Consider the following 16994-nt stretch of genomic DNA (forward strand, 5'->3'; position numbering starts at 1 on the left):
ACGCAACGCCTTTCTTCCCGTGTATCACCCCTAACCCCAATCATAGGCAATCCAGACTTCCCACCGGCATCACAGGGGTCCACCTTTCTAAAATGGTAAGAAGCCAACTGTAAGAGCAGGGAAATTAAAAAACATATGATGCAGACAGAGTCTGGACTTTCCCCAACTCTGCTCCAACTAGGACCTTCCCTCCAGTGCATACTGCCAACACATTGCTGTAAGATCTGTTAGCTCTTGGAGTGGTTTCCCCTATGTTCTTTTGGCCTCTGACCTGTTTTTGATCTGGGCGGAACTTCATTTTTGCTGGCTTTAAAACTCCTGGCACTTTACCACTGCTACTAGTGCTAAAGTGCAAGTGTTCTATGTCTAAACTGTATTGGTAATTGGTTTATCCATGATTGGCTTATTTGAGTAACTGATAGTACAGTGCGTGCCCACAGCCTGTAAATCAAATGCTACTAGTGGTCCAGCAGCATTGATTGTTCCACTCACATGAGTAGCCATGTGTACATGTCTCAGACCTGCCACACCAGTGTCTGTGTGGGCAGTTTTAACTGCCAGATCGATCTGGCAAGTGTACCCACTTGCAAGGCACAAACCTTCCCTTTCACCACATGTAAGTTACTCCTAAGGTAGGTCAATGGGAGCCCTATGTGCAGGGTGCAGTGTATTTAAAAATTAGGACAGGCACTGGTGTGTTTTACATGTTCTTATAGTGAAATACTGCCAAATTTGGTTTTCACTGTTTCGAGGCCTATCTCTCCAATAGGTGAACATGGGGGATTGCCTTGTAATACCATTTAAGTGCAGTTTTCTATCTAGGGCAGATAGAGATACGGAGATTAGGGTCTCGGAACTCACAATTTTAAAATACATCTTTGGTGAAGTGGGTTTTTAAATTGCAAGTTTGAAAATGTCGCTTTCAGAAGGCGGGCATTACTTGCTTAAACCATTCAGTGCCCCTGCCTGGCTGGTGAATACACGTCTGATTCAGGATGACAGTTGGGCTGTTTATGAATTCACTCTAAACACAAAAGGAGCAGAGGTGTGCTCTGCATATGCTGAGCTAAAGTGATGGGTGGAGTTGACACCTACACCTGACTAGGGCTGTGGCTGTCTTTAAAGCAAACAGTCTCCAACATCCTGGAGTCTGTATGGGGCCAGGACAGGGTTTTGTGCACTGCAAAGACTTTCCTGTGAAGTTTGTCTCAGGCAAACTTCAAAGGCATAAATTAATATTTGGGCCTCTGAGACCACAGGAAACTTCTGGACTGAGTACATTCTGCCTGGAAGAAGAGCTGGATGTGTAAGGAGCAACTGCCACTCTGCCTGTTGCTTTGCTGTGCTGGCCTGGCCTGCTGCTTGCGTCCTGGGAGTGAAAGGACTGGGCTTTGCTTTCTACATCCTGCTTTCCAAGGTTCTTCAAGGGTTTGGACTGAGCTTGCCTCCGGTTAAGAAATCTCAGGGACATCAAAGACTTAACCTGCCAGTGCCTGGGCTGTTCTGCTGAGAGTCCCGGCTTTCCAAGTGATACCAAATCTAGCCCCTGGACCCTTGGGAGTGAAAACTGGGGTCCTGAGGAATTATATCCATACATTGAATCGCTGCGGCTGAAAATCGATGCAGAAGAATTGACGCAGCACCTGCCTTGTGGTGGAAGGAATGACAGCACCTCTAGGATCAATGCAGCGCCATTTCCACCGAAGCTCTATTACCACTGTGTGTCTGGATTTTCCCATGCCTTGTCCCAGAGCATTATTTTCACATCGACTCGGCACTGTAGCAAGGAACCAAGGCTGTGTGACAGGAAACAGACATCACCTCTCCTGCAGGGAGAGAACCAAACCATCACCTCAGCTGCCAGTAAAGAACCAACATACCACCTCAGCTGCCAGTACAGAACCAACATCACCTCCCCTGCACAGTAAGGAACCAACATCACCTCCCCTGCACAGTAAGGAACCAACATCACCTCCCCTGCACAGTAAGGAACCAACATCACCTCCCCTGCACAGTAAGGAACCAACATCACCTCCCCTGCACAGTAAGGAACCAACATCACCTCCCCTGCACAGTAAGGAACCAACACATTGCTTTCCAGCACCTGGGGTGGGTGGGTGTGTTTGTGTGTGTATGGGGGCGGGAGGAGGGGAGAGTTTGGAGACTGTGTGTGTGTAGGGGCAGGGAGAGTTTGCAGAGGGGTGGTGTGGAGAGGGAGGAGTGGAGAGGGGAGAGTGGAGAGGGGGGAGCAAAGAGGGGAGAGCAAAGAGGGGAGGGAAGTGGAGGGGGGGGGGTAAATACTTGGCAATGCCTTTGAGATAAGCCTGACTGCTCGTGCCGAGCTACCAAGGGGGGTGAGCAGAGGTTATCTTGGCTGTGTGGCTCCCTTACCCTCACTAGAGCAAGGGTCCCTACTTGGACATGGTGCAAACTCTGCCAGAGACCCCCACCTCTAACAACTGCCATGCGCAATTGGAATGCGAGCGCACCTTCACACCTAGGCATGACATCTTGCACAGAACTTGCGCTTCAGCCTGTAGCGCGTCGGCAAATAAATATTTCTTAAAAAGCCCAATATTGGTCATGGACCACATCTAGGGTAGCGCAGTGGGGACTAATTGCTTGAGACGTTGTGGACAGACAGGCATCCTGACGCATTTGCTTTGGTACTGCCCCAAGATAAAACAGTTTTGGGAGGCTGTTTTAGCAGATATTGACAAAATACAATAGAGACGTGCCTATATTTTCTAGTTATATCTCACAAAGCCTTCCCAAAGCATTCACCTACATTTTGAAGCCACTGCGAGGACGAGCTAGCATTAACACTGGGTGCAGCCCAACAGGTCCTGTTGTCCAGTTGGGGCACAGATGTCCTGACGCGATGGGTTGGCAACTCCTGGGAATGGAGAAGTTGACAGCAGTAGTAACCCGTATGGTGCCACAGTTTTACAAAACATGGGGATCTTGCATAAGATTTTTATCTGGTGAATTTAGGAAAGTGACTTGTCCAATCTATCTCCTCATACTCAGTCTCGTGCAGACGACTTGAATTAATGATTGATGTGCAAGGCTGTTTTGCACCTTCTTAAATATGTTATGGCTACTTTAAATTGTACTTTCTGGGCTCAGACGAGCTTCTATTTCTCTTTCCTGTTTCCCCCACTTCTCTACACCTGACCCCTTTTGCCTTCAGACTGTTGCTTGTTAAGGTCTTTCTTACTATTGTCCCCAACCGGCCTGTGGATGTAGGTGGGATGTTGTATAGTATCCTGGTTTAAAAACAGACAGATTTAAACCTAAAATCTCTCACCTCAAGTGCAGTAAAGCTAGGTGGGTTGTGTAAGGTTGTGGGTCTAAAACTTAGGTTGTGGTTTTAAGAAATTTAGGACACTGCTCTAGCAGTAACACCTCCTGGCTTATACACAAATCTGAATAGCTTTTTGGCATGGCAGGAGAATATGTTGACATGACCACCTAGTTCATGTGAAAGAGTGAGGACCTGAACAGCAGAGCATGAAGCACAGTCAAGACCACAATGAAAAGATCAACAAACTCCAAGCTGAACATTACTAGAATCTATGGGCTACAGGTCCTTGCAGTTTAAATTGTCAAAATATGTCAATACCATAATAGGCAGGGCTTGTGAACTTAATAAGCCTAACAGAATCAAATTGACAACTGTTGGGTTTGAAAAGCATAAACAATCCCAGGAGGAAATTACGAGGAGTAAATCTCGCTATTAAAATAGCCCTTGATAAACGTCTGCTAGCTATTAGGGGCATTTTCTAATACGAGCAAATCAAAAGTGCATTCACCACCTTAAGATGCCCTGAAATAAAAAATGTATCACTAGGCTAACTACACTAGTTTATGAAAATTCAGCAATGGAGTGGTGGTTTGCCTCAACCTGCATTGAGAAAAGCCTCCTACGATAAAGCTAGTAAATGCAAACCTTACCTCACATTGTAACTGTCTTGGGAAGGTAAGGATGAGAGGGGAGGCATGGAGGACAGTCATCAACTAAGAAATGCATCCTTGACCATGTGCTCTCAGGTGCAGAGATCCATCGAGTGCCTCCATTATGAAAGAAGGCAGCTTTCATATGAGATTCCTAAACATGGTATGAATGGACCAGCTTGTTTACAAGTTATATATGAACTACTGCTAGAGTTGACTTTAATGATGGCCATTTCAACAGATACACCACCATCAAAAACAGGCAAAGAACATGTCTGCCTACTCAGATATAGTGTCTAGCAGTCATACGAGTAGACAAAGTATCTCTTGCCTCTAGAGAGGAAGGTAATTAAACTTCCATTTGCTTTGCAGAAGCGGCCTTGGAGGTCTAATCGTTCTAGTCAATCATTTGAAGAACTGGAAATGGTGTTTAGGACTGAGCAAAGGACCTTTTTCTTCACTTTTCCAATAACTCAACAGGCTTTATTACAGTGAACAATTAATCTGTAAAGGCCCATTGGCTTTATAATTTTCACAATAAATAAGACATGCCTACTGCTCTTGTCATATGTTTTCATAACAAAGATTTCACCTATGGCCTCTGGAATGACTTTCCAATGTCACAATCAGGTCTAAAGACAATCACTGGTTTGTTATAACCAACTCTGGTCAAGCTAATTTTGAATAAGCTTTCCCTCCTTTTAGTTTACAGTCTTGTGTTTAAAAATGTACAAAATTACAAATGCCTTACAATATACAGCCCTTGCTAAAAACGGTTTAACAAAGGATTCGTAAAATGCAAATCTTCTACCGAGAGGGTTTTTCACAGAATAAAGAAAGCTAAAACACTTGCCTACTATGGCAATCTGAGATTACAGGTTGCAAAATACAGGTCTACAATTTAACGAGTGTAATGACAATCCACCCCTAAATGTCTTTGCACTCCAACATGTGTGTTTCACAAGAAATCAGTCAGGTCTACTGTCTTTGACTATGTGCCCAAATCATCTTCAACTTTCTCATGTTTTACATGCTTCGGCCGTACCTCATAGGCCACCGCCTGCTCCAATACATCCTGGAGACAGTCTGCATATTGATTTGGTTGGGGGGCAGAGGGGAAGAGATGGGCAGCCTCCAACCTCTTTATGGCAATGCAACGCTTTGCCAGCAGTAGACCCAATAACAGGAATTTACTTTTCCCTTTGGTGCCATGTAGAGTGGCGACACATTATGGCAGCAATCTCATTATGTAAGTGCTCTGATAATAGCCTCTCTGATTATGCCAGGGCTACTACCATAGTAGGGCTTGAATACTTGCAGTTTCAATCCCTACTGTAGCAATTTCCTTATTTTGCCACCTTTCTGCAGATCTGCATACTGGGGCTGGAGGATGCAGTAAGCAATAGTTCCAGGGCTGGAATGCCTTTGAGTCTGCAAATCTACTAACCTGCATGTTTTAAAGATTTTTACCAGCTTCTCTCTAATATTTTCCCATAATAAGAAAGGTTGGACATTTACTCCTGACAATGGCAGAATTAGAACTTCTTCCAGGGTTGGGAAGAAAGTGGCTGGAGGGAAAATGAACTTGCAAATGCTCAATAGATTTTTACATGAGCAAATCTACACATCGTATTTACCCATGCTAAAATACAGTTCACAAATATTTTATAGGGGTACGACATATACCATGGGTGCACTTTTGTGACTTTCTTTAAGAATTTGGGGCCACATGTAGGTAGGTTCAGATTTGCGACCTGCAAATTGCGAGTCGCAAATCCGAATGTAGGATGGTGTCCCTGACACCATCTGTGATTCGCAAGGGCTTCGCAAATGCCCACCTCATGAACAATCATGAGGTGGGTCGCAATTTGCGACCCCCTCGTGAATGGCGGCCCTCACAGGGATGGTGGCCTTCTGGAGACAGCTGACCACCATGTCTGTGACTGCTTTTCAATAAAGCAGTTTTTTTTTTTTTGTAATGAAGCCCGTTTTCCTTAAAGGAAAACTAGATGCATAACAAAAACGAAAAATGAAACGTTTTCTTTTCAAATGTTTACAGTGACATTCACAATGGGGAAGGGGTCCCATGGGGATCCCTTCCCTTTTGCAAAAGTGTTAGCACCCATTTGAAATGGGTGCAAACTGCGATTGGTTTGCGCCCGCAAAACAATCCTACATTGCACTGCGAGTCGCAATTAGGAAGGGAACACCCCTTACTAATTGCGAGTCGCAAACCCGTTTTGCGATTCGGTAACCAGGTTACCAAATCGCAAAACTGGGTTTGTGCATAGCAATGTGCTTTTTGCACGTCGCAAACAGCGAAAGTCACTGTTGGCGACATGCAAAAAGCTACCTACATGTGGGTCTTGGTCCCTAATTAGGTCTGGTGTTAACAAAGACATTTTGTTTTTATTAAACTTCTATTTCTCTCTCTTTCGGCCGGCTTTACTGTGAGTGATCGCATTCTGCTCTTCCACAAGGAGCATATTGTCACACAAAGTAGTTTTGTTCAGTGTCAGGAACTACAGTGGCAATCAGTGACGTAACGAAACTGGAGGGTGCCCCTTTGTAAAGAACATGGAGGAGCCCCCTCTCCAGACTCACTCAGGGCAGGTGCTGTGCTGAAGGGGCCCCCTGGAGGGCGGCTGCGGGGCCTTTGTTATGCCGCTGGTGGCAACGTGCTTTTAGAGTTCAAAAACGTTTTTGGGGGGGTTTGCCAGTGTTTGTTACAATGTTGAGGGCCTGGTAGCTCCCACAACAATAAAGTGTTACAAAAGCCATGTCAAAACAAGACACGCATTGATGAAACTAAAAGACTTATAAAAATATGTCAGATCAGTTGGCTTTGTCAGTGTTTGTTTATTTTCATGCTTCCCATAATCGTGTTGAAAATGGTTACACTGATTTTCCATTAGAAATATTTTTGGGAAATACTAGCATGCATCAACACATTTTACTAAATGACACTTCATTTGCATATAACCAGAGAGCATTCTGGGAGCATTATACTTAGCCTCATAGCCTAAACTTTTCAAACCTGTGTATACACATTTTTTTTTTTTTTTTGTACTGGAACCAACGTCAGTAGTGAAGTGTGACCTTAAAACATTTATTTACAGCACTCACCCTAATAATGAAGGCTTTCAAATAATGAACCATAAATACAAGTTTGAACAGCATTATCTTTTGGCAACACATTACCTCAACTGCAGAGAGTTCCACTCTCTGTAAACAGGCAGCCAAAGGGTTTGTGCTGCAGGGGGTTGGGCCTACTTGTCCCAAGGACAAAGTAAACAAACAAACTTGTTGCCCTTGACCCCAAACAAGATGTCCCGGGCGTCGGGCGATAGGAATTCCACATCCCTGCACCACCCTCAATTTTTCCATAAACATTAAACTATATTTCAAATTGAGAGTTCTCATTATTTTTTTTATCACGTCCAAATAGGATTTCCATTGCTCCTGGAATTTTTAGGCGTAATCGTGAAATGTTGAGATCGGGTGACCCTTAAACAGAGGTAGTGGGGGGGCGTGCATAAGCACGTAATGCAGTATTGTGTCTCGGTCTCTGCAGTTACATAGGTACGCAACAATCGCACAAGGTGGTGCACCCAGTCATGGCGGGGGGATCAAGGCCCAGTGTGCCCGCTCAATCGTGAATTTGTAAGGTCTCCAGGGGAGCAGAGTCCCCATAATCCAGTCTTCTAGAAGCAATTTAGCCCATTGTGCTTCCGTTCTCTCCGGAAACCCCAGAAAGTGGAGGTTATTTCTCCTGGATCTTCCCTTTGTGTTCCTCTAGCCACACAGCAAGACTCTGAAGTGAGGATACGGTCTTCTAGTTTTGTCACCTCCTTCGACTGTTTCCCCTGTTATTTCCCATCACTCGGTCCTCTACTCACCTGAGATCCACAGGCAGAAGGTTCACATCTATGGCCACAGAGTCAATCTTATTTCACAATTCTGCTCGAGTCCCATTAATGGCAGTTACCACATCTGACAGACTCTGCTCTGCTGCCTTCCTGGGGCAGATTCAGAGTTTTTAGGCTGTTCTTCGGCAGGAGAATTGCCCGTCTGCACTGCCTTGCTATTAAGTAGTATTTTATTTAATTGTCCTGAGCAGGCTTGTTGATCTTTTACCATGGTAAGAGGTTGTGAACAAGGGGCCCCGGCTGTCCTTGCTCTTACCCCCAGGGTTCTTAATCCAGGGAGCTGCACACTACTCTGGGTCCATGGTCTTTCACTCAGCCGTATGCCACCAACATCCCCTTTTAGTATGCTGCGGGCAACCCTCTGCTGCGTCGACCCAGATGATCCACTCCCAAGGGAGGCCCACTGACGACCACCTCAACTTGCCCCTTTCTTCATCTACCAGCATACAAAGAGCTACCAGGGCATAAAGGCTCCCAAGTACAACTATTTGTCTTTCAGGTAGGTGAAGGTGCCTGGGGTCCCCAACATGGGGGAGGGGGATAAAACAGTAACACTGTCTCCCCACCTTCCATGCAATCTTCACTCATCCAGGGGGTCCTTCCCCCAATGTAAAACCAGTTTCAGGACCTTTCCCCGTATAAACCAGATATGTGAGGCAGACTGAGCAATCTGTTTTTATGGTTCCTTAAAAATAAAGTCACTTATGTCAGCACACTCAGGCCTTATTCTAGGAGACCTCGGACCCACTTGCAATCCGCTGATCCAGAGCTCTTCATGGCACCAACAGGCTCTCAGGATATACCCCAGCTACTTTTATCTGTCTGCTCACTAACCCTTGGCAGGCTCCCCGTCTCAGCAAACACTATGTTGTCACCGCAGCTCTCCAGGTACGCTGTGCAAGCTGGTCTCCGCCACCGCATGCGGACCAGGACCGGTGCTCCCAAGGCTGTGCTGCGTCTCATGTAGTTTTCACCCATGAAGACCCTGTTTCTACCACCAATTCGGGCTCCTCAGACTCAGTAACCCCCCCCCCCCCTTTTGTCCGCTTCCCCCAGCCCCCTTTTTATGTTGAGCATAGCAGCGTGCAAGCGCTAATTTTCCAACACCTTGGTATGTATCTGGACTTTAAACTATGCACACCGCACGCCCATCACTATCACTCGTTCGTGGGCTTGCCTTTCAAAAGGCCTTTGTTTTCATTTGTAACTGCTTTACGTTTGTCCCTTCCTTAGGGTGTTTTTTTGTTATCGGCTTGGACATCGATCCTGTTCCATGGATAATTGCAGGTTTGCTGATAAGTGACTGCGAGCAAACTTTTTTCCTTTGGTCTCTTCACGCTCACAGTGGCACTTTGAATCGGCTAACTTATGTCAACTGTTTTACTTTTTATTTTCAGTATGTGCGGCAAGAAAAAGTCTAGTTAGGAATTTACAATGCTAACAGCTCTAACTCGAGCACACGCGAGACCCACTGCATTGCAAATGCTTGTTATATGAAGTTGACCTATCAAAGGGAATGGATGCTTCAGAAATCTACAGGTCCCATGACACAAAAAATTAAAAATAAATAACTTCTTCTCCCTTTCGGTGAAATGCAGTCAAGTTACGAATTATGACAGCACGATTATAAAGGAGCTTATTACTTACAGGTTTGAATTCTAGGGAGGATGATCTTTGTTGCACAAATATTCAGACAGGAAATATGGGTGGGAATGCTGTGCGAGTCTGAATACTAACAAACCAACATGTTTATGGGTATTAAATTATTCCTCTCAAATCATTTTTTACATTGGAAACATGTTAGAAATCTGCACCTAACAAGGTAGGAAGTAAAACCTTTTCCAGGGAAGGAAAAGAGTGGTGTAAGGAAGGTGAATTTGGAATAGCTCAAAAGAATGCCAAAAGTGAACACATTATATTCCCCTCATGTAAAACGCAATTCACAATAGTTTGTAGAAGCGTGGTTTCCAGGTCCATTCCTGTAACCTCTTGTCATTTTGCTTAAGTCGAAAATCCCTACTAATGAAGGACTGCAGGGGCACCAATGAGGTTTTAAATAATAATCAGCTCTCAAATTGTCATGTTGTCTGTGATATTGCTTAGAAGGGTTTAATACTTTTATTTTTATTTTCTTTAACATTTTGACTTGAAAATATGTTTTAGTAAATGATGCCTCAAAAAAGGGGAGAGTCACAATTTATCAAATGTTTTTAAGTAATTGTGTTGTATACATTTTATTTTGAAAGCAATCACCAAACTTATTTCCATGCAAATGCATGTGTTTGCATAACACCCGAGCATTGGGAGTTTTAAAAATGCCTTAAATATATGTTTTGCAAATGTGTACAAATAAATGAACACATTTTGATACTGGAACTGTACTGATCACTTAATTTCCAGTGCTACCCCTAATAGTAAATGCCTTGCATTAATTATTGCGTCTTTAGGTTGATGGGTGGTTTATGAATGGAATAGGATGCACGAGTTAACTAGGAGGTATCTATGACGTAATGGAATGTGGGGTAGAATGCTGGAAAACAGTCTGTTACTGGAGTGCTACCTCGCTGGTTATGGAGACACTTATGTATAAACCTGCTGTGTAACTTACCTGACGAGTCCTCTTCCATGGTAAAAGACGACATTTCATTAATGGATCGTATATACACGTTCAAACGACTTCATATGTGGATACAAACCTTGAAGTAGCTGCTGTTGCCCTTTTAAGAGCCATCATGTGGTAACCGGCAGCCAAGGTTTTGTGCTTTAGGGGGTTGCACCTACTTGTTCAGCAGATAAGAGTAGATAAATGTGCCCTTCAAACACCTCATATTGCCAACAGTAGGATTCCTCAGTTCTACACTGTGGACGAATTCCCTGGGAAAAAGGGAGAGAAAGTAAATAGTATGTTCTGGATTCCCGTGAGGAACTCAGAGTACCATACTTTCTGATGCTATGATGGATTGTACTACCAAATTTCACTGAAATAGATTGATAATGGGCAAATCTCCTCAGCTGGAGTCCATTTTCCCATCTGTCAAAACTAGAAGTGCTTAGAAAAAAGTTAAATAGTACCCACTAAACAGGAACAAGTGTAAAACACTGGAGGGAGATGATCCATTAGTACTAAGCCTTAGCTTTTCACCCACAACCAACCTAAACGTTTTGTGACTTATGTTCAGCTGCACAATCTGAACTTTGCAAAACCAATCAAAGCTTCACCACAGGCGTCAACACCTGGAGCTGCCTCCAGACGGTGCTGTTGATCATTAATTAGATAACTATAAACAAACTAAATTGGACTTAAATACCAAGAATTTGCAACAACTTAATGGGAACAAACATTATCAAAATCAACTGATCGTGCTTTTTTTGACCTACTGGCTTTACCAGTACTTTTTGGCAGTGCTGTACACATCAGTTAAAAGCATTATGTTTACTGCTTATGCTGGGCCAAACTGGCGAAAAACAATGTGTGTCAATGCAAAACGACCATGGGTCCTCATGCCACTGGCACCCACGTCAAGCAGGCATGCCTCACCAAACATGGGCGCAGCCCTATTTAATGATGCAGGCACCATTTTGTTTAATTTTTTTTATTTACCAACTTAAGACAGAGGTTGCCACTAAGCCTTCTAAATAAGAACAGGGAGAGGCCCAGGGGCAGGTTAATTAAGAAAAAGCAGGTAGGGAGAGGGGATAACTGAGGAAAAATGCAGAGTACTCGAGAGAGCAACAGAGTGCCGGGTGGGTATTTAGTGGTGGGAGAAGCACATAAGGGATTCAACTGCAAAATACATGCACTCATGAAATGCTTAAAGAAAGATAAAAGACATTTCTTAAAGTCCGCCCTGGAAAGATACAGACCAGTAAAACAAAAGCAAGGCAAAGATATGCTCCTGGAAGGAGCAAGAGGAAGCAAAGTAAATTAATAAGCAAGGAATTAAGAGTGCCAAAGCCAACCAATATAAGCAATGGGTGGAGTTCCAAGTACACTAGTTTTTTTTATGAAAGTCTAAAAGAGTAATTTCACAAACAAACATCTAAAGCGCTGCTATGCACGACAAGCGAGCAAAGGCAAGTCCAATAGGTCTCACCGTTGTGACCCACTAGCTTAGCCAGTGAGTTTGGCTATGCTGCACAGTATTTGGGATGTTGTGCAGCTAAAGTTGGTCTGTCTCATTTTGTAGGTGTGTGAACCACAAATGAGCGTGCCTGCAAAATAGCAACTTTTTTTTATATAAAGTGACTTGCAGAACATCGAGGAGGAACTGCAAAGCAACACCAATTGGGTGGTAAATGGCAGAGCAACACGAGGGTGGGCAGACACCCAAAGTGGCAAGTGCAAGATTTAGGAGGTGGGGGAAGCAGTCAGGCGACAAAGCAACACGGAGTGCACGGGGAGATAGGTACCTAAGGGAGACGGAACAAAAAGACACACTCAGTGCTTTACACAAGAAGGAAAAAGTAGTGTTTTAAATGCAAGTAATGAAAGCAGAGATACCAGGCAATCAAAATAATGGAAAAGATGATACTCTATGGGGAGTACAAACAAGCGGGGGCACCAGGAAGCTGCAGACAAATGAGTGAAAAGGAAAACCAACCAATGGTAAGCAATGAGTTGGAACCAACCCCTCAATGTTCACAGTAAGCCACAATATTCCTTGCAAAAAGGCAAAAGACTGCACAGTCTAGGAGGCTCTAGCTAAAAAACAAAAAATACAGGAGATTGAGATCCTTCAGCAGCAGGACAAGATCAATCAAAACTATGAAATCACTACTTTGAGCTTGAGTCGTGTTAAAAAAAAATATATGAAACTAATATTTGATACACCTCAGTTTTTTTTTTTTTTGTAACTTATGAGAGCAAAACTCAGCCCACCTGGCTTAGGAGTAAATAGTGGTTGAATTTCAACCAGATAACAATAATAGTAAAAATGTTTTATTTGCACACAAATATAAGACTAGAGAACATTTTGTTCAGTTTACTGGTTACATCTGTTGCCCGAAACAAAATGTAATTGCTCAGTGAACAACAAAATGAAAGTGTTATGGTAGTATCAGTCTCCATGACCTGTGCTTGCAAAAACAACCACAAGTCTGAATGGTTTAAGAACTCCCTACGCTCTGCAGTGTGAATAAAATGACCTCCGTCCAAGCATTTAAGACCGGCATGTTCACGTTGGGTGTTTTCACAGTTAGGGTCCATTTAAAATGTTTTGGTTTTAACCTTCACTGTAAATTCTTCTAAAGTACCAACATTTTCTGCTACTCACACAACTACCAAGTGCCACAAATCTAAACCATTTCCCCAGTGTTTGCTGCAAACGATAGACATTTTCTTCATGTATGTTGGTTGATGATACCTCCATCAAGGAACACTGACTCTTGGGCTCCCAAGCACCTAATCAATCTAGCTCAAAACTCACTAGCGCATGTCTAATTAGGCATGGCTTTGATGGGTCAAAACCCCACATCACAACAGTCAAAGCAGTTTACTCTCAGCTTTCTTCATCCAATGAAAATCACCTCACTTTAAAAAATGTTAGCCTTTTACATTATCAACCTAAATACAAACAAAAACACAAATGTCAGGAAATAAGACCTGGACATTTTGTTCTCCCCACTCATTGAGTGTCCCTGACTCTAAGAAGCAATTTGGCTAATATATTAACTGCCATCCAGTGAGATACTGCAACCAGGAATAGAGGAGCTGGGTTGCCTTTACTAGTGGTATAAAATGGCACAAAGATAAGTTATTGATGAAAAGCTGAACACAGAAGTAACTAGCAGATTTTTTGGCAGTCTGACTGATGAATGCAAATTATTTCATACAACTTCAAAAGACTATCCAGGTCAACAACAACTTAGTAACCCACAGATCCAAGTCATGCATGTCAGTGGTTTTGAGGGCTTCAAGCACTACCTATGGCCATCACCAATGTTCTTCAGGTTCAGTTTCAGCCAAAACAGATATTTGTCAGGTATATGCAATGTTGGAAAGAAGCTCAAACTGAGCGGATAAAGACCAATCTGGTGCCAGTCACAAGTAATCAGGCGTCCATATCTTCAGATGTCTGCAGGACGTCTATACAAACTGTCGTGGGATCAAACATAAAACACCTTGGGCCCCTTTGGATTTAAGCAATAGGAAGAAAGGGGATATGCAGATGGGCAGGACTTCATAATCCAGTAAATATATATTTTTACTTAGCAAATGTCATCCATACAACCATCACTGCATGAAGTACAGACCGTGTCCCTATTTCAAATGCATCACTTGTTAGTGTAGTCCAGTAATTTGACATACAAATTAAGTCACCTGGTAGGAGTCATAGTTGCATAAATATGAATAAAGCAAGAAAGCAGATGAAAAAGTAGCAGGGGACAACTGAGGCCACATTTTCGATGCCAGAGACCACGTGTGAATAGATGGGTCCACTCTCCTTAAGGTTTCCTCAATTCTATACTTCATGGAGGAATTTCCATGGACAATTGGACAGAAAATAACAAATACACTTTAGTTTCACAAGAGGAAAAATGCCAAAATAGAACCTTTTGCTCCCAGTTTTAGTTTCTAACCCGAGTACTTAGACAATTTGGAGGCAACATTTTCCTACTTTTGCAAACCTCAATGACAACTTCATCCTACATAACCAAAACCAACTATACATAGATTCAATAACTTAATGCTGTGAGTGAACATTCAGAATGAACTGACTGAATATTTTTTTTATTCTAGCAAATGCTTTTCTTTTAAGCTTCACAAACTATTATGGTGCTGTCCTTTACAACTTCACCATCATTTGTTTTAACAGTGACGGCAAACAGACTTATCCACAGACCATGCAACATCTCTCCCGGGTGGTACCAGATACCAACTGGAGGCAATGTGTATTCTAATAGTTACAGTGCAGTCCAAGTGGGGAGACCACTCCCAAACTTGGACAAGAGGGAGAGCCACATATGGCAACAGTACGGATTCATGGAATGATGGGCCAAATATTCATATGGAAGATTTTCAGGCAGCTGCCAAAAGCTGGAAACACTTGATTAGTTCAGTTGCTCAGCAGGACTCTCGCCTAGAGACAGAATGTGGACTCCATATATGCTATAGGACTTTGAGGTGATATGGGTACTGTCCAATTAACAAGGCAACATGGAGTAGAGCCTTCATCTTGAATATAGTTTGCCTCACCCTTGTAAAGATACCGTACTCTGAAGAATTATATGTACTACATGCAGGTTACACCTCAAAATATATATACAGACAGGCTATAATGATCCCAAATTTTTGGGAGACTGGGCTGATTGTACACGGAGAGATTGTGGACTCCACAGCGGTTTGAACATTTTTTTTTTTTTTTTTTTTAAAGTTAAATGGACTTGCCTCTACACCACCAAATTTTCAGTTGCCAATTAAGTCATCCTTTTGGTTATAGAACTTCCAAGGCACTGTGTCCCAGTGGGAAAAATGGGACAGGCCTTGAAAAATAAACAAGAGGAGGATGGTGCAGAGCGTTATCCCTGCACATGGTCATGGTCTGACTGGCCGATTTATTTCACCAGGGAAGAGTTGTGGAAGTGTAGCTACTTGCCCTTGCAGACTCCTATGCGAACTTTCACACCCCTCGGGAGCTGCATAAGTGGGAAAACTCAAGACTGCCACAGAGTCACTGCTCAAAAGCACATTTAGGTGGTATAGAGCATGGCTGCCTCCGCGGCAAGATAAAAAGGACTGAGGAGACTCTCCAGGACTTCGTGATTTGCAAAAACAATTGCAAATCTGCACTACAAAAGTGTCCATGAAATTTGGCAACAAAAAAAATAAAAAATGTTCCCAGAGTCCCCCAAATATGCTGGGCACAAAACCGGATAAAAAGTAATGCCCCCTGGGTCCACCGCACAGGGAGCACCCAGAGGGCATTCATTTTTATTACATTTTGGGCCTGCTGCCCACAGCAGGCCCAGGGAGCATTTATGTTTTTTAAATTATTAGGGCCAGCCGCCCACGGGGCCCACCGCAGGCCCTAATCATTTTATACAATAAATGCCCCATGGGCCTGCCCATGTCCCTGTGGGCAGGGGGCCCAAAGCTTGATAAAAATGAATGCCCTCTGCATCCCCCCCAAACCACGCACATGGCATTAGTTTTTATGTTTTGGGCCATCAGGGCACACGATGAGCCCAGGGAGCATTCATTTGTTTAAATAAGTAGGGCCCATGGGGCCCGCCGTGTGCCCTGTGGACGGTAGATCCAAACCTTGCCTAAAATGTAATGCCCCATGGGCCCGTGACCCAAAGGGCATTACATTTTTTTTTTCTTCTTCAAATGATTAGGACCCGCCGCCAACAGGCCATGCAGCGTTTCTTGTAAACGGGTAGGGCCCACTGCACACAGGGCAGGCCCTGTGGGCATTTTTTTTTTTTTTTTTTTTTACAGTATTAGGGCCCGCTGCCAACGGGGCCATGAGGTGGGTTCCAGGCTGTGTGTATATTCTATTAATATATATTTTTTTGTTTTTAATGATCAGGGTCTGCCGCCCAAGAGTAACACGGTGGGCCCTAGTGGCATTTGTTTTTTTAGCAAAATAAATTGCACCAAAAATGCCACAAAATTTGCATATTTGTGCCACAAAATGTGCTAATCCATTCCACAATATCCTGGGGGGTCTGTGACGAATGAAAGCTGTTTGCTGTAATGGCAGTGCCTAACATAGGCTGGGCTTCAAATCTAATTTCTATGCTGTACACGCTCAGCAGCATCTTTATAAAATGGCTACAGAATGGACCATTGCACTGTGTTCCATGAACAAGTTTCTTCAGAGATGGATCTATTTGATTTTTGGACCATTTCCCCAACATAAAAATAGCACCCTCGAAACCCTTCACCCGAGTATATAAACAATAGAGCAACCAGTACAATCTACAAGATGAGACCATAATGGGAAAGTAAGAAATCACTCATTTGGTACCCTACACCTAGTAAGAAGCACGAATAATGACTACATTCTTAGCCTGACTGCAATGCAAGAGCAAAAATAGAATCCGAAGAGTCTGCTGAACACGTGTGGGAGGGAAGAGCAGGGACCATGGCTGCAGTCTCAGGTG

General features: G+C 43.4%; 1 protein-coding gene across 5 annotated transcripts in view; it reads right to left on the reverse strand.

Annotated features, from left to right (window-relative positions):
- Window positions 1-16994, reverse strand: part of ITPR1 (inositol 1,4,5-trisphosphate receptor type 1) — a 1104774-nt gene that overhangs the window by 880519 nt on the left and 207261 nt on the right. The gene's annotated exons all lie outside the window — the stretch shown is intronic.

This window comes from Pleurodeles waltl, chromosome 9 (genome assembly GCF_031143425.1).
Source record: "Pleurodeles waltl isolate 20211129_DDA chromosome 9, aPleWal1.hap1.20221129, whole genome shotgun sequence".
Classification (NCBI taxonomy): domain Eukaryota; kingdom Metazoa; phylum Chordata; class Amphibia; order Caudata; family Salamandridae; genus Pleurodeles; species Pleurodeles waltl.